The sequence below is a fragment of the Pezoporus flaviventris genome, unplaced genomic scaffold (assembly GCF_033815535.1).
Source record: "Pezoporus flaviventris isolate CSIRO_AGI_PZ_B2104156 unplaced genomic scaffold, CSIRO_AGI_Pfla_v1 ptg000045l, whole genome shotgun sequence".
NCBI classification, from domain to species: Eukaryota; Metazoa; Chordata; class Aves; order Psittaciformes; family Psittacidae; genus Pezoporus; species Pezoporus flaviventris.
In genome coordinates this window covers 18,867,449-18,893,743 of record NW_026892593.1, presented here as the reverse complement: position 1 = coordinate 18,893,743, position 26,295 = coordinate 18,867,449, and the positions used below count along the sequence as shown (strand labels likewise).

Here is a 26,295-nt window from a genome sequence, read left to right as displayed (position 1 = left end):
GTACTGCACAATGACAATGAAATATGTGTGCTTGTTTAGAGCTATTTGGAGTATCTCTGTCTGGCACTGTACTAGACAGGTCAGGGATGTTCATGAAGCTGTGAAGATGGTGATAAAAGCCAAGGTTTGATTTTATTGTTACCTTTGTTATTCTTGAGAAAGCTCAAAGAATAAGGAAACTGTTTCTTCATCATCCTGTTAACTGCAACAGCCATGGCCTCTAAGACACCCTGGGCCCCCACTGAAGTGATGGCAGTATCCTTGGTGATTTCAGTAAGACCTGGATTGATGAGACATACAATTGTGGTTCTGCTGACTTCCATAGACTTACACTGATTTACTTCATCTGGGAATCTTCCCCTTTTCTTTGGGTTAGATTGTGCTCACTTGTGTTAGCAAGATAGATACCTTAGAAGTGGCTAATACAAATTCATATAGCTGTATATGGAAAGGTAATAATAATGCCTCTTCTGTTATGTTCTACAGAAAAACTGGGAGATCCACCTAATGTTGTCTGTTAAGTCATGTAAGTATTTCCTGAAAATGGGACATGGTTTTGCATTGTTCACCCTTCAGCATGACTGCACATTTCACTCATCTGGACTTCCCTTGCTGTGAAAACAGCCCAGCCACCAGTGTGAGAGAGCAAGCCTTTCTTACACACTTGGAATGGCCAAAAGACCTGGGCTCCCTGAGGTGCAATGTCATACTGAACCTGCAAATGTTCCATATGATTGGAAGCCCGTTAGCTAAAGCAAGAGGGCAAACATATCACAGGAAGACCCTGTTAATGGTGGCCTACCCTAGAACTTCAGTTTGAAAACTCATCTGGAAAAAAACGGCCATGACTTTAACTACTACATCCCAGACAAGGACTTCAGTGTATAAGTTATTACAGAGTGAGAACACTGGAGACCTCAGTGGGCCTGCAACTGGGATGCAAAAAAAAGTATGTAGAAGAAAATCCAGGAAATTCATAACCAAAATGGAAGGGAGTATTTCAGGAAATGATGTTGAACATTTGGCCAGTTTCCTTTGAAGAAAGTGCAAAGCTTTTATGAGGGAAACAATTGCATAAGGAATGAAAGCAGAGCAGAGGGCCTTTGGGGATACTATTTATGCCCTGACTGTCATAATTACAATTTCCATGATCAGAACTACATGAGTTCCTGTCCAGAGAGTGAAGTTACGAGGAGCAATGAACTTTCCTGGCTCTGGGATAGCAGTACAGCCCTGTATCCTTCCATTGACATCAAGAAACCCCTTGGAAACAGTCAAAATCTTTTACACTTTTCTCAGTTTAGGCTGGATGAATCCATAAAAATTTCCTTTGTGACATCCCAAGATTGTGCTTTGCTTGTATTTGTGTACACTTGACCGGTTATAGAGATGAACCTTTATTATTTCTCTCTATGGTAAGCTTTTGCTGGAACAATGTGGGCTGCATTTATGCTTTACCCGTTCTTGCAGATGGTGCATCAGGATGGAAAACCTCCTACTCGGGCCAGCTCTGCTGGTTCATGTTAATTGTCCACATGCTTTAAAGAGCTCAATGTTCTGAAGAAAAAATACAGCCTCAAAAACTGGTGGTTTTTTTTCTTGTTTTGCTTTGATTTATCCCTATGCTATACTCCATCATGCATTTGAATGAATTAAAAGGATTTCAGCATTTTGATGTAGTATGTAGAAGACAGTTAATACATTAATCCTCCCTGATGTACTTTCTTCAGCTCAGGTATGCATTCACTTAACTAATCCTCAGATAGCTGCCCCTTTTATAGAAGGGAAAATGAGGCAGAGATGTTAGCAGCTTGCTCAGTGTTACATCAGAATGAGAAGTTGAAACCAGCAGTCTTTCTGCATGTCTCCATCTTAAACACATTTAGTTTAGTCCCATACCTACCTGAAGCAGGCAAATGGTGGACCAGAACCACGGAGCTCTGCTCACATCAGCTGAACGCACAAGTATTTTCAAGAAGTACCTTACCTTAGTCCTTCTTCATGTCATTTTGGACATCCTCACAGAAACTGGGTGAAGACAGTAGTGAAAAAGCAGCATACCCTATCTGTCACAGCCCTGGCTTCATCTTCCACTGTAGACTGCACTACCAGCAAGTCTCAATTTCTGTGTTTCAGAGTTTAGCAAGTGAGCTGTATTGCCATTTTAAAGGCTATGTTAAGTCTTTCAGACCACATACAGAGTCTGAAGCTGGCACCTTGTCTGGGAAAGAGCATTAGCTCTCTCTCCTATTAGGTCCCACTACTCTGTTAGCACTGCCATCACCCACTACGCTGCCCACAAAGGGACTGCCCTTCTCTCTGTCTTGAAGGCAAATGCTTATTTTTAGGTATTAAAGGAAGTACAGACACCTGTTGTTATCCATGTTACCCTTCCTTAGCCCTGTAAGAAGAGGATATATGGACATAAATAACTGCTTCAGGCTGGTGTGCATCCCCTTTGACATTTTATGCCCAGTTTCCATATCTTTTCCCCTTCAGGCAGCTAGTTCCTGTAAAGTTTTTCTGCTTTGATTCTTGATGTGTGGAGGCCCTTTGTCCTGGTTTCAGCTGGGATAGTTAATTTTCTTCCTAGTAGCTGGTGCAGTGCTGTGTTTTGGCTTTAGCATGAGAATAATGCTGATAATACACCAATGTTTTAGTTGTTGCTAAGCAGTATGTACCCTGATCAAAGACTTTGCAGTCTCTCATGCTCTACCAGTGCGGAGGGATACAAGAAACCAGGAGGAAGCAGAGACAGGACACCTGACCCAAACCAGCCAAAGGGGTATTCCATACCACAGCATGTCATGCCCAGTATATAAACTGGGGGGAGTTACCTGGAAAGCCCAGATCACTGCTCAGGTCAGGCTGGGTATCAGCCAGTAGGTGGTGAGCAGTTGTATTGTGCATCACTTGGGGGTTTTCCCTTTAAGTTTTAGACCTCACTCTTCCCACTCTTTATTATATTATTATTAAATTGTTCTTATCTCAACCTATCGCTTTAACCTTTTTCCAGTTCTCCCCATCTCACTGGGGTTGGGAAGAGGGGACAGAGCCTTAGGCTGAGTGAGTTGCCACCTGGGGTTAAACCTTGACATCCTCAGTCTCTCTTAAATCAATGATGATATCTAGGGAGTCACTTGCACATCAATGGTCTTTCATCTCCAGTGCTTGGGCATAGTAATTTAATTGTTGCTGAGCCTTAATCACTGTTTAGTTAAGGATAAACATCCAAGCACCAAATACCCTCTCCTTACATCTTGCAATATGATAAAAACGTACAGTGAAAGACGTGTCTCTGAAACAAACCTAGGAAGAGCACAAAAGTTAAAACTGAATTTCTTAAGATTCACCAAGTGTTGCATTTTCCCTTTCATGTAAGGCTGTACAATGCCAACATTCTCTCTCCTATAGTGTGTGCCTATTTACAGTCACTTTTTCTAAGGTGTTTGTAAGAATGTCCCAGGGAAAGCAATGGGAAAAATGCATGCCTTTGGTATCACAGCTTTCAAACAGAGAGGGACTGGAAAACAGCTGATTGACATAGTAGAATGGCTCTTTCCTTCCCCTTATCAGCAAAAACAGAACTGAGGGAATGCTGAGGGGAATTCTCATGTTAAAAATTCTTCTTTAATGAAAAGATTTTAGTTGCTTCTGGTAATTGATATGAAATAATTTTAATTAAACTTTGCACCAAAGTAAATGAAAACAGTTGGTTTTTTTTCCCCAGTGTTTGTTCACTTGCTTATTACCAACACCTAAAGCAGTACCTAAGTTTGCAACTTTTGTTTAATAATCTCTGTGCTCTAGACAACAAATCTTTAACCACAATAAAATATAGTTCATATGGACAAGAATGAAAAGAAAATGTAGTCTGAGGGACAGCCACATAGCAAACCATTGGATTACTTTAGAAAGACTGAAATGCTGAATTAGCTTGACAGTGATGCCTTTACTCTTTTCACTGTACCCAGATTTTCTTAACACTATTGGGCAGAGTACCCTGGGAACTGAAGGCATTGTTACTTGATGAGTTATGTATTTAATTTCTTCAGATTAAGCCTGTGCTTGATTTAAATGCAATGTGTAAGATCCTCATTTTATCCTATGAATAGACACTGATGGACTGCACCAGTGATGAATACTTGGTACCAGCAGAGCTGACTACTTAACCAGTCCTTGCTGTCCTGCAGTCAGGATGACCATGGAGCATGGTCAGTTCTTCCTGGCTCAACAAGGTCTTTTGAGGCTCACAGGCAACCAGTGGCAGGATAGGAAACCAATGGCTAATAACAGGGATTTTGGAAGACAGATCCTCAATACTTATCATCCTGGTCAGATTCCTTTCCAGCTGAATAAAACATGAGGAAATCATCTAGAGCCTGATTAGCATATCAGCAGACCAGATTAGGTGAACCAGTGGTGCTGAGCCATTTGTCAGGTTATGGGAGCTCTGTGTCTGTGGCTCTGTGTGGGCATCTAAAATAAAGCAGGATGCTGAGATCAGATGGACAGGCTTTGTATTACATGGTATCAGACCTAGACATATTAAAATTAGTGACTGATTTCTGAGGCTCCGTCATGTCCTGGAGCTTTCAGACACCCAATTGAGGTGCAAAGGGCTTTAGCAACTTGCGGTCCCCAGAAAACACCACAGTCTGTGGACCTACAAAGAAGCCATGTAGTATCCTATAAACACAGGTAATGATGGCATGGCTGTGTGTAAGACTGTGTGGGTCCAGAGCTGATGCAGATGCTTCAGGGACTTGCATTTGTGACCTGACTGAGTTGGAAGGAAGTTTACTCCCCTATTCACATTGACTCTGACAGAAACCGCAGCCGAATATTTACAAAAATTGGCTGAAGTAATTGAATTTGCTGAAGACAATTGAGCACTTACTTTCAGCCATTCATTCTCATGCTGGCTGGGTTTTCTGTACTACCTGCCAGGAGAAATGCAGCCTAGAACACCCATTCCACACAGCTTTAAGGTCAAAGTCTTTTCTCATGGCAAAGTTTGATGTCTGTATCTAGAAAAGGAATAAACAAGTAGCCATAAGACAAATAAGGCATGTTTAAGACCTGTGCTGGTCTCCCTGCTTTTTTTCTATGTGACCCCAGCAAAGATTTGAAACATACCATCCAGCTCCCACTGGCCTCCATTATTCCTTTTGTGCCAGAACCTTAAAGATCTCATCAGGCTTAGACATTTGTGATTTCACACCTTTTAGCAGCCAGCTCTTTAACTGCTAGGAAACTAGAAAGTCATCTAAAGCCTAATTAGCACATCAGCAGGCCAGATTAGGTGACCCAGTGATGCCCAGCAATTTGACAGGTTCTGGGAGCTCTGTTTGTGCCTCTGTGTGGGAAAGTAAAATGAAGCAGGCTGTTGAGATCGGGTGGACAGGCTTTGTATTACATGATATCAGACCTAGCCATATTAAAGAGCAGCCAGCTCTTTAACTGACTGCTAAGAGGTGCATTCTTCAAATATATGCTATTCATATAGTGTATTCAAAATATGCTTCACTCTTCAAATATGTGCTATTTACTCTTCAAATACATCCTGTTATCCTCATATCTATCCTCAGTGAGTTATTGCCATAAAAATCATTTTAGATAAACAATTGTAAGGTGAAAAAACATCATGTTACTAGAGTTCTGGAAGGGAAGTGAGAAAAACTTTCATAATTTTTTTGACAAAACTCCATTGTAGAAACAAATATTTTAAATTCCATTTAAGGTGGGGAGACTGTGACTACACCACAGCCAGTCAATAAGAAATAAATTGAATTTAGAATGATCCTTCTTTAACAGAAAAAAAATAAATTTAATTCATGCTATTTCTCTCAAAAATTAGATGTAGGAGATCCACTGAATACATTCGAATGCACATTTTTATGGGGAAGAAAACGAGAGATATTTTGTTTGAATTTTTTTTTGGTGGAATGGCTTTCTCAGGAAGATGCAATTTGTTAAAGGCAAAGTGCAGATTGTGGTGGATTTTTCAAGGGAAACGTGTAAAAATGATTCATTTGACATTCTGCTCATACTGCAGGACTGAAGTACAAGCTAATATCAAACAAAATATCTCTTAATTTCTTCTGAGCAGCACTGGATTAGATGTTAGTTTTGAGTCTTCTTGCTGTCTTTGTTACTGTCACATCTTAATGCTTGTAGTAACTAAACAATGGAAAAGAGAACCAATAAAACATAAGATCAAATTTCAGACTCTTCCATGACTATGTTAAATTAGGAGCTGTCTGTAATACATTAATGTATCTTGTATAAATGTTTCTTATATATAAATATAACGTATCTTACATAAATGATATTCCTTCGTGCTCAAACATGCATCTAGGTACTCAGGCCCTAATTTTTCCCACCCAGTATATCCATTGAAGTGGGACAACTAAATCAAAAGCTAATGTGTTAGTGGGCTTCTAATGGAGTAGCTCCTGAGAGCAGCTCCTGAGGACCACTTCAAGTGCAGTACGGGTTAGCTGGTTTTGAGATAAATAGCCCTTGGGCAGATTCTGTTGGAGATGGCAGTTCCTATATCCCACCTCATTATCAACCCATGCACATAAGCCTTGGTTTGAATCTGGGTCACATTTCCTCTTTAGGCAGAGGTGCAGTGCCTTTTTATCAAAGCACAAACAAGCTCTGTCATATTGCTTCCTTTCATTGAGAGATATAAGGCTGTGGTTTTTTTTGCAGTGGCTCAGGCTTTTTTTTTGAGTGTTCTGCATTCAGAGGAAGAGCTCAAAATCCAGGTTACACTGAGAATTGTAATTTTTAAGTATTACAGCCCAGGTAAGCAAACAACAAAGCACAGGCCAGTGCAATGAAACTGAGCTTTCAGATGTTTCAGAAGAATCTATTCAACAGTATTGGTAGGCCAGATGATTTTGTAAGGTTCAAGGAGCCAAGATCTGTGGTTTGGCAGAGATGACTTGCGAGGTGATAGAATGAGGAGATGCTTCCCAAGCCACGGCAGGTTACCCTCCCACAGCAGGGTACCCTGCATGCAGAGTCTGTTCTCATGGGGAAAGCTGAACCAGGTGCTCCTTCTGACTCCTATGCTAGCATCCCTTTCATTTTGAGGCTGGACACCCAGGCTATGTGAAATCTGGTATGAATTTGTGTCAGCTGCTCCGCTAAGATCAACCGCCTCTCTTCTGTTCTCCTATGAGCAGCATTTCTGATTTCCAGTTTTATAACTTTTTGGATTTCTATTTTCTTCTCTTCATTTTTCCTGTTGGCTACATTTTGTGATCCTCAGCTGGTGTGCTGGCATTTTCAGATTTCTTTCCAGGGATCTAACTATGATAGAGCATCCTATAAAGAATCAGGCTGCTTAAACTTCAGACTGTTGGTTCCTCTCAGTAGCCATATCCTTAAGATTTAGGCATGCTAAAACTGAGCATTATGGTGACCAAATAAATTTATTGATTTCTGTAGGAGTTAGAAACCTAAACAGGCCTGAAAATCTGCACCTGGGCTCTCAGCAGCTGCATGGTTAAAACTGTCTCACATGATATGTAGAACATAATGCAGCATTTCATAACAAAACTGTTAGTGCAAATAAATATTCTAGCTGTAGGTGGTTTCCCTGCAGAAAATTAAAGTTCAATTTATGTTGTTATACCTGCTAAATGGTGGTGATAAAATTAAGTAATCTCTGTACATCCATGAGAATGGATGTTTTTAAGTATAACAAACATACATTCTCTTATTATAGTGCAATTTGTGATTCTTCTTTTCATGTTTTGTGAGTCTAAATATTTTATAGTAATGTCATGTGAAAATAATAAAATATGAAACTAAAAATCGGAGGACATGATAAGCATAAAAATATTTTACTCATTGCTTTTGATGGTCCTACCAAAGCCATATGAAGTCAATGGTAAGCTTCCCTTGGTTTCAATAGGCCTTGAGTCAAGCTGGGGTGCCTCCTGGGAAATTACACCACAAGGGTCTTGAGACCTTGATAGGGTGCCTCTTCCATGCTAGAACATTCCTAAAATGGATCAGAAGGCATTCATTACAAGCAAAAACAAGTTTTGAAGCAGTTTGTTTAGCTTTTGTGTTTACCTAAACACAAAAGATGACTAAAAAGCATCTAAAAGACCTTATTATCTAAGTTGTTAAAGGTTTTGATAAGCTATTAAGCATTCAGATAGCCAATAAATATAAGCATTCAGATAGCCAATAAATAGTCTATGTGATTTGATGTTTAAGAATATTTATTGGTGTAAGGTATGAGAATAACCTTAAATGTTCTTTCACCTAGCCAAAAGATTAACAAAGTCAGCTAAAAATCTGCATGTATCTTGCTAATAATTGAAACCATGTACAATTTTCAGTACATCTAGTCTTTTAGCAGAGGCAACCAAGGTTATTGAAATGTAGCTGTAGCGCTGAATGAGAGCAGGACATAAGAAAAACTGCTCTGACATTACTACCTGCTGGTCACCCTCCTAGGCTCTTCTGTAAGTCACTTTGAAATGGAAAATCTTATACTAATTCTGAATTTCAGGTTATATGGAACTTTGATTTGCAGCAATTTTGTGGTATTGACATGTTGTACCACATTTCCTGCTGGCTTTATGTTGACAAAGGTATCTTCTCTTTTTGCTTCCACCCTAGCAAACAACAGATGTTTGAAGCTGGCACCTACTTGCAGTCATACCGTGAAGTGTCTGTGCAATTCATGGCCTTGTTTCTTCATCTAGACCTAATCAGGCAAAACCCATCTGCATGTGTAGCCAGTTAGGAGGTACAGATACAAGTGGCAGCAAGGTTAAGTCAGTGTTTCAATTGAAATCAGAAATTCTGACCTGGTGCAGGCAGCCCTTGTCCCAGTCACCTTAACTTATTCAGCACTAAACTATTATCCTCCCATTAGCCTCGAGGCAGCTGAAAGGTAATGCTGCACCATTGTGCTCATTACTGCTACTTGATCTTACAGACAAGGATTTTTCTTTATCACTCATCTAGTTCCAGATGTCTGGATGTTGTTCTGAATCCCAGACTGGGTCTTTGCTGCAAATCAGTTTGACAGCCAACTGCAAAACAGATTTGCCCTGGAATAATTTGGGTAAAATGATGGTTAAACTCAGCAATAACATTGTTAAACACTGTACAGATTGAATTGCACATTCATTTTAATTGTATGCTGTATTGAAATGGATGTACTTAGGTCTCCTAAGTACGCTTAATGAGTCAGATTAATAGGAGTTTGTTTGTATTACTCTCATTTTCATGTAGGGGATTTAAGAGTAACTACCTACCTGAGTTCTAGTACTTTCAGTTATGACATTATTTTATGTTTATAATGAATAATTTAATCACCACTGTCATTGTATTGAGAATAGTGGAACAAATTACAGATCTCTTGTATCCATCTGCATATACTTTCACCTTGTGGTCGACTGGTAGAAGTCTGGGGTATGTAATGTTCTGAAAATTACATAATTACATGTAAATCATTATTTATCAAACCCTAACCTGATGAATCAACATAGAATTTTCTATTGGGCTCCCACTTAATTCAGGATTTTCTGAACAAGCCTGTCTTAAATAAAAAAAAAAATACATATTACAAAATACAATACCTCTGAATATATTCAGAGGTATTGTGGCTTTCCTCTGCTATGTGAACTTAGCCAGTGGGGTTGCTTATTCAGATGACTCTTCATGGACTGGTATACTATGAACTCCCTACAATGAATGAAGTCTCAGCTCCATGTGAATTGCTCAGTATTTAGAAATGAGATATTAAGTGTTGTTACAGACTTCTGTTCTTCTGATTCTTGGGGAATTTCTGTATGTGTTTTGCCTACAAACATGTTTTGAGAGAGTGGGAAAGGAGAAATACAGCATGAGCTAGAACAGCTTATAATCACCTATTAATATATGTGTCAGAAGATTTGGATTCAAGTTCTTTCCTTGTTTTGACAGAAGTGTCAAATCATCATCCTATGCAAAAAAGATGTTTCAGATGCTTATTCAAACAAGATTTGTAGTTCAGCCCATGCCTCTCTCTAAAGGAAAGATAAGCCTCCCAAACAGAAACTGACTATTCCGCTATTTGAAGGGTAGTAAAACTGTGTCTTCATGATGGCAATGAATCTATTTTCTGCTAGTATTCTGGGTCATTTTAGAAAGCTCTTCCTGAAATCTGTGTTTCTGTAAGGATTCTCTCTCAGCAGACAAGGAAGATGATGTTGAACTCTTCTGGGACTGGCTGCAGTTACATCTTAGATGTGTCTGTGAAAAAGTGGCTCTCTCTTTAACTTTCACTGGATGTGGCTGTCGAAGACTTGAGCATTGATTCTCTGGAGAATTTGTTTAGATCTGGAGCAGCTCTGCAGCTTCCTGCTGTATGTGGACTTTGCTCTTCAGCATAGAACAACCTGGCCTTTTTCCAAATCTTCAGGCACAGGTCATTGAAATGATCACAGTACAAAAGGTGAAGTCTTTCCTAGTCATCACTGATTCTGCAAGAGCCATCTGTGTTAAGCAGATTGAACACTGGCTTGTTTCTCTGAGAAAGTGGGAGGAGGGATTGCAGATGAGCATTTAGGGAAAAGTCTGTAGTTTAAAAGCTGGATTTTTGAAATGAAAACTACTACATGCCTCTGTTTCCAGGAAAATCACTATTAGAAATCAACACAGACTTAACTGGCATTCAGTTACGGCAACATGAATACAAATGATTTACTTGTAACTCCTTGGAGGGAAGAAGTGGATGTTTCTATAGGTGGTAAAATCCTTTTCTTCACTTTCAATATACTGGTTTTATTTTAATAATAGAAATTTTCTCACCCTTTTTAATATTCTGCATTGTGATATATTACAAATATAAAAAAATGATCTAATTCTATTAAAGTTAGAAAAGTCTTTGGTTGTATTTTAAATGAATACAGGATTAAAGAATATGTGCAATTTACAGTGTGGTCTTGCCTTTATCTAAGTGATTATTAGAGTTTCTGATTGGTAAAATGAAATATCACCACTCCGTAACACATGTATCATGGTCTTATCTTGATAGAATATAGAATTCTGTAGCAGTGACTTGCTTACACAGCAGTGTGAAGAGGATGGAGAAAATGGAGTATGGCTGTACTTATCTCCAGAAATAAGATGTGTACACTGAAGAGCAGCAGCCCCAAACCCATCCTGCTTCATTAGGCAGCTGAAGGAAACATAGGAAACATTACAGTGACATTATCAGGTTCACAAAAGTTTTCTAAAATACATAGCTGCTAAAAGTAGACCAATACATCCGACTTGCCTAAAGTTATGAAACAAGTCCAGGCAATGTTTGTTTGTCTCCTAAGACAAAGTCATTGTTACCAAAGAAAAGACAGATTCTGGAGCTTGACTTGCCTTCCTTTGCCATGCTAATTCTCCCAAGGCCATTCAGGTCCTGGGCCTTTAGTTTCATTAGCACATTTGTCTGGGACACCAGCTTGCTGAATGTTTGGGAAGCAGAACTGGAAAGAAAAAGGAAAAAAAAACGCAATGACTGTGCTGTGCACATAGGTCATATCCACACCGGCTGGGGAACTGGGCTTCACAAGGGATGCAGTCCAGTCCCACTGAGAGCTAGGAAAATCCTTCCAGTCACTTTGACACGCAAACTTCCATCCAAGAGAAGTGCAGGACTCTTAAAACTCAATTTTGATTCATGCGATAACTAACACACATCTGTAAAGGAAAACAAAGGCTTAAAATGTAAAATTTACTTCCACAGTTTGACTCTTATTCCTAAAACTTATGATGTTGATCAGGTCCGTGTGGGGTTTTGTGGTTAGTTTTGGTTGGTTATTTTTAATTTTCAGAATGCTTGCTCTAGGACTTGGATTGGTCCATAAGGAATCTGGTCCATAAGGAATACTTAAAAGTCAAAGAGCATTACAGCAAATGTGCTACCTTTCTGAATTTTAGCCAGCTGTTTGATATATAACATTGGCAGTTTAAGGCTCCTGCTGAATTTTTAAGCCATTTGGAAAATATATCAGAGACTCCAGTAGGACTTCCCTGATTTACACCAGCTGGGAATTTCACCCTGAGTCTTTTAGAACAGGGTAATAGCCAATCAATAAGAAAACATTTCAGTCGGTATGTGAAAAGTAGCACTCCTCTGCCAGTTCATTCCCTGGCTTTCCTGGTGGAATGTTTGCGAAGAAAATTGCCTCAACATTTTTAGTGGCTGCCGAGGTAGCAGTTACAGGTTCTGCTTAAAGCAGCTGCTATGGCTTCACGTGTTTTTGGGGACAAAGAGGAAGGAGCCTGGATGTATGTATAAGGGGGAGAAATGGGAATACAGACATATGGGACTTGTATGCTGGGATCATTTCTCTCAGCAGATGAGTAGGGAAAGGCAAATGACTGACTGTCAACATGGAGCCAAAGGAAGGAGCCTGATTGACTGTGTCAAATTGATATCCCACACGTCATCCTGGGAACCACCATTAGTCAAAACAGGTCTTACAACAACAGTGTGCCTAAAAGTAGGACCGGGTCTCTGATTCTAACCAGATCTCTAAATATGCATAGGAAGAAGGGCGGTACAGAAAAGGATGATCTGCATATGTTGTTGAGGTATTGATGCTCACTCAGTGTGTTGACCAAGTATATAACAAATAGATAGCAAAAGTCAAACACCCAACCTGAACAAGTGCTCAGCATGAGTCTGGACAATGTCTGCCCCCACTGAGGGTCCACAGCATTATTGGAGGTGTTGACAATAATCTTCTGAGTAACAGCTTCAAGGGCTTTTATAACATTTGCTGTAAGCGGTAATAACATTCGCCCATTTGCTTCTGCTGCCTGTAGTCCTAACATTTTGTCTTGCTGATTGATGGATTAGGTGCATGATTACATGGTATTTTTGGGGGTAAAACAGAATGTTCAAGGCCAAAGAGAAGACCTAAACTAATCTTAGGCCTAGTTTTCTACTTTTCCAGTGTCTGCATTTATGAGGCGGCTGGTAAACTGCTCCTATCAGACAGCCCAAAACTGATATAGTAACAGTGTCATGGTTTAAGCCCAGCCGGTAACTCAGAACCATGCAGCCACTTGCTCACTCCCCCCCACTTCCCCCCCGCTCCTGGAGGGATGGGGAGAATCGAAAGAATGCAACTCCCATGGGTTGAGATAAGAGCAGTCCAGTAACTAAGGTAGAACACAAACCACTGCTGCTACCACCAATAATAATAATGATAAGGGAAATAACAAGGGGAGAGAATGCAACTGCTCACCACCTGCTGACCAATACCCAGCCGACTAAACAGTGATCTAGCCCTTCTGGGTAACTGCCCCCAGTTTATATAGTGGGCATGACGTGCTGTGGTATGGAATACCTCTTTGGCTACTTTGGGTCAGGTGTCCTGTCTCTGCTTTCTCCTGGTTTCTTGTATCCCTCCTCCCTGATAGAGCCTGAGACTCATAAAGTCCTTGGTCAGAGTAAACATTACTGAGCAGCAACTAAAAACATCGGTGTTATCAGCACTGTTCCCAGGCTGAAAGTCAAAAACACAGCACAGCACCGGCTACTAAGAAAGAGAAAAATGACTGCTACTGCTGAACCCAGGACATACAGTAATGTTGTTCACCTGTTCTTGCTAATATTTTTTTTAGTCATATGAAGAATGGATGGAAAAGGCCATTTAAAAGATGGGACATTGGCATCTCCCCATCTTGGATTCCTACCTCTCAGCAGCTTGGCTTGTGCAGCAGGTCTGCTGTTCTTGGCTGGGTCTGGAGCAGCAGGCACACAAATGGCCCAGGTGGAATTAGCTATTTTTAAGCTTATTTCTGTATCAGCAGAAATTGGAAGCTGATATATAACTCCAAAAGAGCATCAAATCTCTGTCAAATCCACTCCCACACTAAGCTCACATCCCATTTCCCTGAAATTAAAGCTTTACTCAGAGAAATCAGCTCCAGGTGGATGAATTTCCTAGAATGTGCATTCATTAGTTACTACTGGCATAGCACAGTGAAGGTGGAGAGCATTACACAATCAACTGATAATGTCACTAATATGTGCTATTATTAAGGCTATTAAAATAGAATTGGCATTGTAGAAAATATGGTGTCATTAAATACGTATTAGGGCTTTATAATGAACTATCAGCATGACTGGTTCCATGCAGTCTTGGCAGGCAATTTAGAGGAACATGTTCACTTCCCAGCTTTGTAATGCCAGCACTGTACTCTGTGGTGGGATTTGAAGGCAGAGAGCAAGGGCATCGTGTGAAGCCAGGCCTCGGGCATAGTGCTGCAAGCAGGCTGTGCTCTCTCGGACTGCCTGCACCCTCGGCTGCTCGGCTGCTTGCGCTGTGGTCTATCTGCACCCTGGGCTGCAGCACTGCCACCCTCCACATGCCAGTGAGCTCTGGGACAGGGAAAGGAATGGCCATGACATGCACCTGAGCTGTGTCCAGATGGAGTGTCTGAACAGTGCAAAGCTCTGGAGAAAAGAGGAAGGTAAGGGTGAGATGTGACCCAGTCTGCTCTGCAGTGGGTTGAAGCACTGACAGGTGAGTGGCTGGGCTACTTGGTGGCTGCCATTAGATAACTCCTTGGCTGGTTTATTGGCAGCTAGCTTTGCTAGTTCCCACACAATTACCATTGCTTTTCCATACTTGGAGGATTTCCTCCAGTGCTGGCTGGCAGAATATGGAGTACAGAAGAAATAATAGTTTTCATTTCTGAAGGAGAGCATTTGGCTGGGGTTAGTTTGCAAATGGGCTTCTCCAAGCATGCTCACTTTTTCTGGCTGGAAATTTTGTCTGGCATTTCCATTCATGTTCATGGCTACAGATGGGATCAGATAAATGATATTTGAACACTGGATATGACCATTTCAAGAAATGGCATGTCTATTTTGTACATGCTACAGATTCAGTGTACTTCAGACACAGCAGATGTTCCCTGCAGATCAGCCATAACACTTCTGCCACAGAAAGCCAGCACTTCCCAGAAGGTGCTGGACCACTGCTCAAGCCACACTAGGTTTAATCTATGTGGTATGACTGAAAACTCATAAAACTTAATATATAAAACTCATAGAGCTTAATGCCTGTTGTTTTTAATAGTTAGTGGCTTTTAAGTCTCTCACATAATGATTCAAATAAATACCTGTTCTTTTATAGCCTGTCCAGCCTGTGAATCTTGAAATGCTATACAAAGGCCATAAACAACAATTTTACAATAGTCAAATTGTAGTCCAAAAAGACAGTCTTGCATCTGGCTGATGGCTGAGCCAAGAACGGGACAAGAGCCTCTGGACCCCAGATGAGGGTGCTACCCCCAAAGACAAAGGATGAACAGTATCCCACCTTACCACAAAGTATTGCAACTGTACATAGAATCATAGAATAGTTAGGGTTGGAAAGCACCTTAAGATCATCTAGTTCCAACCCCCCTGCCACGGGCAGGGACACCTCACACTAAACCACGTCACCCAAGGCTCTGTCCAACCCGGCCTTGAACACTGCCTGCAAAGGAAGACATTCCCAAGCACAGCACAGGGAGGGCCCAATGGCAAATGGTCCTTTCTTTGCCTCAGAAATCTATAACATTTCCTCTGGGGTCTTTCTCATGCTTTTTTCAGTGCTTGAGGTTAAAAGCACCGGCACAGTTCTTGTCAAGTCAGTGTAGTTATGGCAGCGTATGTCTGTTGAACTCCTGATGTGATCTGTTCTCAGCAATGCAGCTAAACATGAAGAATGATACCAGACCTATGGTCTATCTTTACTGGGACCTATGGCCTATATCTTCCATTCATTCAAATAAATGAGCAAAACAAAAATCACAGTCAGAATTGCATAAAAAGAACTAACACCGTGTACTGCAATCAGCAGGGTTTGTCAGAGTTTGCCAAGTGAAGCTCTGAGCAGTTTAACTGGCTTAACTGGTTTAGTTAAACTACTTCATATCCTTTCTTGGATGCTTTTAAACTGGTAACGGTAGCTTTAATTCACCGGTGCTGCTGCTGTACAGCCCACGCTGCAGTGGTGGAAACAAAGCCTCCCTTGGTACTCGCATTCAGGCGTATGGTACCACTGGGAGAAAAGCTGTGAACCTCCCATGTGCCTCCCGTGTGTGGTTAGTGTTTATTTAGTTCACAGTATTAAACCTGAGGTATAGATACATGAGCACTGTGAGAACTGTCTTGTCTACTTGATGAAAATGTTATTGCATATACAGAACTCAACATAAAGGAACCACATTCTGTGAAAAGGTATTTCATTATGTTGCCACCAAACCTATGAAATAGAACCTTCTTTAACTTTATTCACATGGTTTGCCTACTTCTTGAACACAATGCAGTACTTGAATTAAAATCTTTAGATTTTTATGCTCTGTATTTTTTAGGGCTAGGTTAATGAATAATACCCACAATTTTACTGAGTTATCTGAGTGACCTGATCTCTCTGCCCAGATCAATCAAATTCTCTCAAGCAAGCTTCAAGGCAAGTGTTAATGGGGAAAAATGTAAAATTTGTCTTTTAGAAATTTTCTCTCAAATAAAATGTGCTGTTTCCTCAAGAGGTTCTTTCAAGAAAACTTGCTCATTAAAATATTAATTGGAAACAGGCAGAAAAGGGTCACGAACAAAGTCATGTATCTGTTGAAATCTGCCTAGAGGAATGTGATTATCTAGTTTCTCAAATAGACTGTAACACTGATTGTAGCACTGATTTCATTGCATTGAAAAACATGGCAAGATAACCTTCCTAATCTTCTCTTTGCTCAGCAGAAGGTTTGGTGGTGTAGAAATGAACAACTAAAGTGAGAGTTACGACTTTTTTGTATTATTTCCTGGGAAAAGACCACTTCTAAAGTAAGGAAAACCTTTCTGGTAATTGAAAATAGAAGAGCGACATCACCTTTACTTATTCCAGACTTCACTATTGAGTGTATATTTTTACACAACACAATCCAAATCTTTTTCCAGGATGACTCAAGAGATAGGAAAAAAAAAAGATGTTTTCCTGCTGTTTGCCTTGGTAACTGTGCATCCCATTGCTGGCTTCCAGGGCTCCATGTTCTGAATGGTTCCAAGTCCCTTCCTGTGCTGTGAGCAGGAGCCTGGGCAGCTGGTGAAGCAGCACAGCAACAGGAACAACAAACCAAACTCCTCCATATGATTAGCCTGGCCATGCAAGGAGAGGGAATCAGAAATGCAGCCCATTTATACTAGCAGATGTTACACTGCTTCACTCCTGCTCATGAGGAGCAGGATTTGTACAGCTCCTTGACAGCTACTTCTACTGGATGGGGTTTCAGAGTAATCAGAAGAGACCGTTCCTGGGTCTGCAGCAGCATACTGGTGTATGGGCAGAGCCTTTGTAGATGTGCTAGAGCTGCCCAAGCTGTAGCATTGCTTGCCGGTGAGCTGTGTCTAGTTTGACTAGGGAGGCCTGGTGCACTAGTTCAAGAGTCCAGTGAAAAGTACAAACACACTCACTGCAAGCCTCTGTCCATTGCGCTTCTGACTCATGATGATGTCTCAGAAGCGTGTAGATTTTCCAGTGGTGGGTTTCATTCTATTTACATCTCTGATCAGGAACTACAGTTTTTACATAGCACAGGGTGCTTCCGTCTGCGTACCGAGAGCCTTCACCCCTCCTGATTTCAAACACTGGAGGAGGTTGGGATCGCTTTGTTTGCTGTGCCAAGGAGTACATGCTGTAACAAGTGAATGTGGGCATAAGTGGTGTGCCACAAACTTCACTCTGTGCCACTTAGGGAAGGACTGGAAGAACTGGATTTCTGCCAGCCAGTATAAAGGTAGGGTAGGCTGGGAACAGGCAGTTCTGGTAGCTCTCTCCTGCAGAGCCTTGTAAGCAGCAGATCTCATCAGAACCAGGTAAAAAACCTCTGCATGAATTTGTTTATTTTGGTTTAAGCTTGCTACTGTTTGACCTGGGTCATTCCTGAGCAAAGGGCGGGATTCAGGTATATCCCACCTGACCTCCAGCTGCAGTCCCAAAGGGATATAGGACTCCTGTGCATCCTGTGTCATACCTGCCAAGCCCATGGAGATACCTGGAATAGAACAGGGTAGTTATAATGTACTGTATATAGACAGCTAAATCTCACCAAGTGTTTTTACAACTCTTTGCACTGAGGCTTTGAGGCTTTTGAGTCTGCATAAATTTGCTTTTAGAAAAGAAACGGCTGTGTCCTAGTGCAGGGGGACACTCACAAAGATTGTTTTCTGTGCTTCCTGATAGATGTGGACTGGTAGCAACCATGGTGAACCACGATGCTTACACCTAACATGCAGATGTTACCAGCCCTCTAAAAGACTTCTGCTCAGGTATTACCCAGCCCTCCAGACTGTTACACTCCTTTAGCATGTCAGGCTTTCCCAGTAATGTCTCTGCTTCACCCAACCCCTCTTGCCAGCTGGCTATGTAGAGACCTATTTCACATCTACAGTTTGGTGGGATTCTTTGGAAGTCTCATCTATGTGACCAGCTGAGAGTGACTTGCCAAGCATCTGTAAAGCATATCTCCTGGATATCTAAGGGAGATACTGATGAACAACAACTCTACTGCATTTTAGTCAACAGCCTGGTATTGTAGGAAATGGATTTGAAAGACTTGTTTGCTGCCTTTGTTTGGGAGCAGAGGCTTAAGCCCAGGCCTCCTGCACTTCTGACTAAGATTGGTGAATCCTGAGGTAATGCAAAAAATAAGATCTACTTTTGGTGAAACATTAGAGTGGAAAAAACAGTGAGCTTTTGTTCCTTGCAGATACAATATGACTGTTTTCTCAGAGCAGTAAGCTAAAGATGAGGGTTCTGGGGCTGAGTACTAGCTGCTCCAGGAGGGATGGGCAGCCATGGGTGACCCCAGCATGGGCCTTGCCCTCATCAAAAGGCACAGCCCCTATAGCCAGGTGCTGGTAATGGGCCCACTGACAGAGCCAGAGGAGGCAAGTGATGACCCAGGTGCAAGGGCTGTCCAGCCCAGTCAAGAGCAGCAGGAGATGGAGCCAGAGATGAGACAACAGTGTGGGCCCAAGGCATTCACCCAGGAAATAGGGCCAGAGATGGGGCTGGAGACAGGCACCCCTCCTGCATTGCTGCGGCAAGGACCAACAGCCCCAGGCTAAGCTGAAATGGGGCTCCAGGGCCATGGGCTGAGCTGGAGGGAGGCCCCAGGGAAGGCTGGGCAGGGACAGAAAGACCATCAGTGCCTTTGGGGGCTGCGGCAGAGAAGTGTTTGAACCCCTTGAACAGTCACCAAGACAGCAAAGATAAGGACTCCATGCATGATATTAAGCATATCTATGACACACAGTCTTTGGACTCTGTGACATAAGTACTTCTTGTAACATCTTGGTGCAGCAGGTAGAAGGCTCAGGTTCCCTAAACTCCCAGCAATGTGCCCTAGCTGGGTGTTTATCTTGAGAAAGGCAGGGCAAAAGAGTTTCTTGAAGTGAACAAGTAATACATTTAAAAACAAATCCCTGTAAAGTGAGGGCACTGCAGGCTGTGGATGAAGTGCTGGATTAAGACCTCTTGGAAATGCTCTGGCTTTTGTCTTTACCATCCTTTATGGCCATATGAAAGTCTATGATTGTTTTTCACCTTCAAAAGGTTTCTTAATTCATCATCTTCATGTGATGTGCTGTGGAAATACTAGCACCAATTGCTCCTAATACAACTTCTTTTTGTGACTGGAATGTACATATTTATTAAAGCATTGTCTGCCTCATTCAACCTTAGGATTGAATAGAAACAGGTCAGGAATATACAGTAATAGAAATATAAGGAAAATGAAAACAGATCTGAGGGAATCTTTTTTAGCAGCAAGCTAAATTAAGCAAAAGATTAGCTCTACCACTCAGATTCTCTGCTGACAAGCTTGGAAAATCCTCCACATCACTTAGCATCTAAAATGCACAGTCCACCCCCTTTTTAGCACATTTTAGCACAAAGCTTCTAACTAGCCAGAAAAAAAAAGAAGCAAGAGCTTTATGCACAGGAATAGCAAGTAACTTAAAATTCACATGGCTTCCTTTGGGAAAAATATAGTTGAATTCTGTGGGAAGTATCTACTAAAAGCTGTTCTTGGAAGATACTGAGCATCATTTTATAAATATATTGCTCAATCTGTCAAATTTATTTACATGTACACAGACAGGCTTGCTATAAACATTACAGCACTGGTTACTGCTCTGAACAGTGTCAGTGTTGATAACAAGACTGTGTTTGAATTTTATTGTACACAGTAATTCCCACTGGTCTGGCATTGTATATGGGAAAATATGCACTTAACAGACATAAATTTGGGATTCAGTATCAAAAATAACTCTCAGAATCGACACGTGCTCAAGATGTTGCCTTCCTGCTAAATTAATGGCAACAGTAAAGGTAGTGGTATTTCAGAAAGTCACATTCTTCTGTTAAAGAGACATGGGGAAGGAACGTTGTGCTGGCAGTTCGACAAACTATTGGTACAAAATGATGGAGCCTGTTAATCTTTGCCAGCTCATGCTAATGGCAATAAAGCATTTGCTGTCACTTAGAAGTGTTTATCAAGGTACTACAACCATCTTTTATGCAGTTGAGCTATAAATGAAATAAAACTGGGTTTTGGGCTGTTACTACACCACCTATTTTTGAGGTAAGAGAACATCTTGCAGCCTGAGCAGGGCTTGCTGTATCCCTGTTTATCTGCACACTGAGGGGCCACATGTTACGATAAATTTGTGTTTACCATTAGTTCAACTGGTAGGTAATATAAAGCAAGATTATAGACGTGAGAATGGAAAGGGTTTTTTTCATTAAATCATAATTTCATCTGTCAAGAGACACCTCCCTCCTTTTCATAAAGAGATGAGAAGCAAAAGGAGAAAAGCACAGCAGGTAGGGTAGAAATGCAGGGTTAGGAATTCAGTTGCTTTTCTCCAGGACTAATGCCCTGAAGGGTAAGGCTCTGGCCATGGCATAAACCCAGCTCACGGCATGGCACCCACCAGCTACAAAGATGCAAACCTTGTTCCTGCTGCGGGTTGAGGTGTGGGTGCCCTGGGCCAGGTTTGACCTTCAGAGACTGGGCAGCACCAGGACTTCTGAAAGAAACCCACAGGCAAACCCTGGGGGAAAGCAGGAAAATATTTGTAACAACTGTGAGAGATCTTTATTTTCAGCTGCATTTTCCAGCAGTCGTGTCCTCTTATTTCCAAGGGATCCGGATAATGCAACCCAGATGCTTCTCTGGCTATCACTTTAAAGACTCCAAAGATTTTTTTGAGTCAGGAAATGAAAAAATCCTTTTATACCAGTTTCGTTTCAACAAACGATTTTGCCTTCAGCTTTGTAACTTCCAACTAAATACAAAATGAAAATGAAAGCATCACTTCAAATGGCAAGCAAACTTCCAAATTTTTTTTTATATTGTTGCAACTTTCCCTTTTCACTGAGATTTTGTGTTGGAGAAAAAGTAAACAATTTCATACATCTCAGATATATGTTTAATTAAAAGTAGTGCCCTTTTTTAATGCAAACCAGTTTTTCTAGCAGCTCTACCTCCTGCATGTCAAATACTAAAGTCAAACTACTCTTTAAAACATTTGCTGGATGCATTCTGCAGAATGCTGGGTGTCATTTGTTCATTTCCACCTGGGCAAAGGGTGTTTAACATCTCAAAGCCTGAGACATTTAGAATGCAAATAAACAGGCGATGGAGATATTTTTTTCTAACATTTAGAGTGCAGACTACAATCTGTGTTTAAGAATGTATTTTACCAACTAGTTCCAACTGATTTAAATAGAGTTCAGGCTTTGAAATGCTTTAAATACTTAAGTGGCTCTGTGGGCCTAAACCTTACTCTCTCCAGTCTAATGGGTATTGATAATGGTGATTCAGGGATTACAACACTGAAAATGGTATGATAAATACCTTCCAAACTGTAGTAAGAATCACAGCTAGAGAAGAAGGTTGAGAAACAGTCACCTGCACCTTTCAGTGATCCTTGGCAAAAGCCTAAAGAAAACTAAGTTTGAACTCTTAGGAAAGAAAGGAGAGTTTTCTTTCGGCTGTCACAGTGCATGCTCCTTGCAATAATTTCAGGGTTTTTAAACTGGAAATAGAAACAGTAAGAAAATGGCACAAGATATCCTGCTCTGATCCTGAAATTACTGGAAATTGCATTAGAAGACCTTGCCTAGGAAAATTGCCTGGTTCAGGAAAATTCAATGAGTTGCTGTTACAGCTGGACAGCTTTTTTCAAGCTGAACAAAGCTGCTGAATATTCAGGTCCCTGAATTTCCTCTTATTTATGGAAATAATTTTTTAAATATTTATCCTTATGTGTGTAAAATCATATTCTATACATTACCCAACAACTGAGGCAATACAGAATGTCTAGAATGTGAAAAGGTCACAAAACCAGACACTGATTTTTCTGGCTTTGGCCAGAATTGAAGGTTCTTCTTTTTGAGGCTTGAATGCTGTTAGTTTTCTGCACTGCAAAGAGCAAACACATCAAAAAACTTACCCTCTCAGGGCCACAAGCCAGCTGTTCCCCTCTACCACATATAAACTGCAAAACTCAACGAAACACCACAATCCCCTGCTACTGTTGCATTTGCTACTGCTTCAGCAAAACTGCAAAACTACAAAACTATTCTTCCCCCTCAATTTTCTGCTTTACTTTTGCAGGAATTCTCTATATCCCGTATCAAAATGTTATATCCAGCCAAGTTCAATGCTAGACATTCACCCATCGGCAAACAGCTGCTTCTGAAATTCTCCTTGGCTGAAATGTACCCCTGTGAGGTGAGCAGGATAATAAGGTTTTCTTTCTTGTAACAAAACCTTCGTGTGAGTCTGTTCCACATTGTCCTGCAGGACTAAGATAGTTAAGAATACCAACAACAGCTCCAATAGCTAATGGGCTTGTAAGCTGATTTGCATAATGAAAAATCTATACTAATTTTAACTAAATTGGAAAAATGGTGTTTGAAAGAAACTGTATTCTTCTCTTTGGAAAATAGTAAAATATGTGGAAAATTCATATGATCACTTTATTGCCAAAAAGACTGAGTATCAGTCTAAAGTTGAGGGAAAAGATAATATTTATTTATTATAAAACACAGTGATCCAAAAGAAAAATGTAGGCCAAATCTTAGGAAAATTTTATATGGTCCAATAGTACTGTGAATTCTTTGTGCAGAAATATTTAAACTGTTATTTTCCATACAGACATGTCAGAGACGTGATTGTCAACTGTGCAGGGAATTCAGTGTACCTGCATCTGCAGGCTGGATTTTCTGAAGATGGAGGTAGCACAGAGTGAGCGCTGGAGACAGGACAATTAATCCCTTGCACCAGGACACATGCCAGCTACTCAGTACCTATATTTGAGGGATCTTACACACCAGTGCACCATCACTTCCCTCCATAAATATAAATCACACACCTTTCACCAGTGCACTAATAGTTGCTATTACTCTTGCAATTGTCCAGGAGGACAAGGATGGAATAATGACAAAAGTAGAGGAGGAGTGGAACCAGAAAGGAGGAGTTAAAGCAGGTTTGTAGTGATTCCCTTCAAAATATCTTACACTTTGGGCCGTGAAAAAGCAGCAAAGAGCAGGGATTTTGGCTGCAGCCCTTTTGTATGTGAACATGTGAGGAAGTGTGGGCTTAACCCCTCTGCCTGCCTGTTCCTCTGAAGGGATAGGAAGGAATGCAGCTACAAGTTAGGTCACACCGTATACCCTGGCTACCTCATCTAAGCATCTGGGTCATTAAAACAGGGCAGCCAAAAAGGAGAATAAGTGGCTCTTTGCCTACTGCCCACATTAGTTGTCTCTGAAATTGGTACTCATGGGTCCTGAGTAGCCTCCTCACTGTAATAAAGAAACTTCAAAGAGCATCCTGCCTCCCCACCCAGGAACAGCACTGACTGTGAATGACACCTGAATGTTTGTGGCTTTAGGCATTTTGCTGCCTGACACATCTCATCCTTTACTGACCTAGATTCACATTTTGCAGTTGCTTTAGGGCATTCACGGAAGGCTGACTCCACTTTGAAGACAGAAATGTTATAAATGTCAAACACCCCAATGATTATTTACATGCAAACATACATTGTATCAGTCATTTACATAATAGTGATCAAAATGATAAGGTCAGAATTAAGCAAGAGGTCAAAAGTCAGCATTTTGTGTCTGAAAATAATGTGCCACTGAAAAACGCGACCAACTCTAAGCTGAGCTCAGGTAGAACGACTGACAGACATCCTATATCCTTTCCTTGGATGTCAGACATGGAGCTTTCAAACCTACGATGAAGTTGTTACACACTGCCTTCATGTGGCTCCTGAAAAGATTTTCACTGCAAGTTTTCACCATAAAAAAGCATCGCTGCAGACCAGTTGTTCCTGTGGCCCATTTGCAAAGCTACCCTCTCCCTCAGCTCGTGGCAATTTGACAGCTCTATTCCACTAAATTCTTTACATTCTCAATCTTCAGGTAACTCAAGAGCCTGGTTCTTCTCATAGCAGTCAACCAAAAAAGTGCATTAATTTTGATGGCACAGGATCGGATCCTTGGGCAAAGCGTTTTATCAGCTTTTTTCTCAGGATTTTTTTAGAGCTGGTAATGAATGCAGTAAATAAATGCATTTGCTTGACCTCCTCAATCAATATACATTTATTCTATTTTCTTTGTTCCTTCCCATCAGCAGCCTATAATTGCTTAGCATTTGGTTGCCTTTTTTACTCTCCCATCCTATTTCTGATTTGCTATTTAATTCTCCCAAGTAAGGCCAAATTCTCTTCCTTTCCCCCCTTTATTAAGAAAACTCATGGTATAAGAAGGTGCTGACTCTTTTTAACCTCTATTTCCATTCTGCAGGGGGTTAGTTTTACCTTGCATGAACAAACTCAGAGTTATTCACAAATGAAAGCAAGAAAAGATCTACCTGTGCTTGATTTTCCCTCGGAGACAAGAAGAGCCACTGAATAAATAAATTGTATTTGCTGGGAACCAGAGTACATTTTCTGTATTAGTAGCAGTTCTCGGGAAATTATCTGTAGTAAATTGTTCAAGTTTCACAGGCCAGTGGGCATAGGGTAACTTAGTGGTAACAATCAGAGAAGGAAAAATCTTTCTCCCTCAAGGAAAGACAGATATTTGGAGAAAAATAATATAAAGGAGTTGTTCAGTGAAAGAGCTGTATAGAGGAACAGCAATGCTGAGAGGGAATAACAAGTCTCAAACTAGCAGCTTCATCTAACAGCAAAAGAATAGCAATTAAATTTTATGTAGTGGTGGGACATCATCGAGCAGTGTCCCTGCATTTGCAGGGACCCTACCTCAAAAATATGCTAAGTATTATACTTAGATTAAAAGAATATGACCAGGAATTGAAGAGACCACTATATATATTAAAAAAAGATAAAAACAACTGACTACATAGTGATTCCTGGTAAATGAGGACAAAATCATAGGCTATAATAAAAATTGCTGGGGATACAAGAAAAGAAAGGATTTCTTTTGCGTGTTGTCAAAGCTTATAAATAAAAATAGTGGATTAAACCTGCAGAAGGAAGGAAAGTTTGGTGAATATTAGGTTAAAATGAAAGTTGAAAGATTATCTTGTTCTATGGGAAGTATCCTAAAAGAGTACATGAAGCAGGGGATATACATACATTTTTAAATAACAGACCAAATGACCTATTAAACTTTATCTCACCTGGAAGATTCTTACAGCTATATTCAGAGAATGAAACGTCATTCACCTCAGTATCATTGATACTTTCAATAAAATAAGTTGGTCTGACACCCTGTTCTTGTATTAGAAAAATAGGAAATATTTTATTTAACATGTAAATTATCATTGCCTGAATTATTTTGGATAAGAACTAAAAGAACTGAAGCATTTTGGGCCATCATAACTCATCCTGCAGTTTTCTAATCCCTGCATGCAGGGACCTTCACTTGCAGCCCTAGCACCATTACCTGCAGAGAGATGCCAGGTTGTTTCGTGTCATCCATCTGAATTCTCCCATGTTCCCCTTCCAGAACTGATGGGGAGAATGATGCTCACTGTCAAAGACACTTCAATGTGCTGGGCCAAAGTTAATTACACAGGACTTAGGCTGGTTTATACCTGCTTATGACCCAGTGCATGACAATGCTTGCTGTGTTGGGAAATGAATGTGGAGTGCTACCCTACTCATGCATGATGTAACCATTAACTCAAGGGCAGTCACAGAGGAAGCTATAAAGGAGGTAAAAT

The 26,295-nt window shown here is 40.7% G+C and overlaps 1 long non-coding RNA gene and 1 pseudogene across 1 annotated transcript; one reads left to right on the top strand and one right to left on the bottom strand.

The window, feature by feature from the left end:
- Window positions 1-608: 608 nt before the first annotated feature.
- Window positions 609-2,530, top strand: LOC133276392 (hyaluronidase-4-like; annotated as a pseudogene).
- An 8,604-nt stretch (window positions 2,531-11,134) lies between these two features.
- On the bottom strand, window positions 11,135-26,282 carry LOC133276605 (uncharacterized). Its single transcript, XR_009745929.1, has 3 exons — window positions 26,016-26,282; window positions 17,997-18,075; window positions 11,135-11,718 (listed from the first exon to the last, which is right to left on the bottom strand). It is a non-coding gene; the product is annotated as an uncharacterized LOC133276605 (long non-coding RNA).
- Window positions 26,283-26,295: the final 13 nt, after the last annotated feature.